We start from the raw sequence: 2,118 nt of genomic DNA on the forward strand, positions 1-2,118 counted from the left end.
GATCAGGCACAGTTATGAGCATGACATCGATGAATCAGCCCATTTACAATTCTACTGTGCATGAACGAGAAATGTTCCCCCTTTTGGGAATGGATTTTTTTAAAAACTAGAGAAAATACGGACATTATTTACCACAAATAACAGCTGGCACAAATTCGTACAAGAAAAACATTTTACCAAACTAAATTGCAAAATGTGCAAAATGGCAGATGCTCTGGTCTGGTCTGGTTTCCTCCTTCTTTCCCATCAAACACGAGCAATTCTCAAAACTTCGGCCGCCACCCGAGCAAAAATTTAAAACTTCCTACCAAATTTCCTACCAACTGAAAATATTAGGTGTGTCCCGCGCTCATATGACCTTATGAGGTTGAGAGCGCCGAAAAACACTTACAAAAAAACAAAACCAAAAAAAAGCACACACACACACACCCCATATGCACGCACTTTCACTCACGCGCACACACACACACACACACACACACACACACACACACATACACACACATACGCAATCGTCATAATCTCTCCTCCTTCTCCGTTGTGTTTGTTGCTCTCCTGCAACACTTTTAACCTTCGGCACTCATATGACCAGATTAAAACTTTTCCTAAAACTAAACTAATAGCAAAATACCTGGAAAAAAATATCAATTTCATTTAATATAAAATCCACCCGTTTAACAAAGTAAAGTCGAGGAATATAATAATTTGAAGCTACCAAATGCACTCATCAAAGTGAAGAGACCTTATTTAGCTTTAAAAAGAGATGATGTACGGCACTTGCAACACAATAAGGTAATATAAGTGCCCAAGACTAGAGGTGTTACAAGAGAGTAACATACATAAGATACAAGGAGCAGATATCAGGAAGATAGATGTTTGATAGGAAAGAAGGACCGAACTACACCAGAATACTCGCCAACCACCCGCATCATCTTAACCTACCAGAATCTCTCATTGTGGTAATAAATAAAATGGCGGTACCCTTTTTTACCGTCAACGAACAGGTCCGCTCGCACGACATATATACCAGTATATCTTTTTTTTGTTGTTCTTTCCTTCCCTCATGTTCTTGAAGTTTTGCCTCACAAAAAAGTGGCGCCTGGAAACTGGATTAGGGGATGTTCTGTGCCCGGCTGGAGTTTGCCGACTAATCTATCTCGAAACCATAGGGGATATGGCCTTGGGGACTTTATTAAGGATGAGGTCTACTTCATATTCGATGATCATATGATTACACAGACCCTTCGCAAGCAATTTCCGCGAAACCACCAACTTCTCTTTATTTCGACTTTATTCAGGGGAGGATAAGGGGCTCGTGGAGTGGCGGAAGGAGGGGGAGGGCGGGGTATCAAGAGGGCTGGTGGAGATGAGCAATATTGGCCGCAGCCCTGACTACCGACAGACAAAGCACTCCGGCTACCAGCAAGATCTTCACTCTTTGAAAAAGAGAGTTTTGTGTGGTAGAGAGAAAAGGAAGGTAGACTTTTATGTCTTCATTGACTCGGAAACGTTCAGCGTTGGCGTTTTGTGTTTGCTTTTTTGGGGGCGTGGAGCAGGGGGGAGGACAGTCGTTATCACAAACTCCACACAGAACGCTCCTATGGGGATTCAAGCCTGAATCATCCGCTTCAGAACCTAGCACGATAAGAACTGAATGAACAGCGAGCGTCAACTAAAAGTACACATACCTAAAAGTACAGATACCCAAGAGAGCTGACATGAAAATGATGACGGCAAACTTTGTAACAGTGTTACAAGCAGCTGCTAAAGTGTCTTTCTGGTTCCAAGTCTCCACTCCAACCCCGTCTAAGCGCTGTCAACGTATTGTACAGTCTCCTGATTCCCTTTATATTGAATACAAACGTCTTCACATTCTCCTCCAAACGAGAAGAGCTAATCAATAAAGCTAAAATAGACGGGTCCAGACGAAGCGAAAGGGATTCCTCCAAAAAACACAAACGTAAAAGAAAGTTTAACGATTAAATGCTGACCACTCAGAAGAACTGATTTTGCCTCTCTGCCCAGCCCCCTTCTTTTTCTTCTTCTTCCTCTTCTTCTTCTTCTTCCTCTTCTTCTTCTTTTTCTTCTTCTTCTTCTTCTTCTTCTTCTTCTTCTTCT

General features: G+C 42.1%; 1 protein-coding gene across 1 annotated transcript in view; it reads right to left on the reverse strand.

The window, feature by feature from the left end:
- The window catches only part of LOC101859070 (focadhesin), a gene marked incomplete at its 3' end in the record, with an annotated part of 174,885 nt that overhangs the window by 21,160 nt on the left and 151,607 nt on the right, over positions 1-2,118 (reverse strand).

This window comes from Aplysia californica, unplaced genomic scaffold (genome assembly GCF_000002075.1).
Source record: "Aplysia californica isolate F4 #8 unplaced genomic scaffold, AplCal3.0 scaffold00020, whole genome shotgun sequence".
Lineage (NCBI taxonomy): Eukaryota > Metazoa > Mollusca > Gastropoda > Aplysiida > Aplysiidae > Aplysia > Aplysia californica.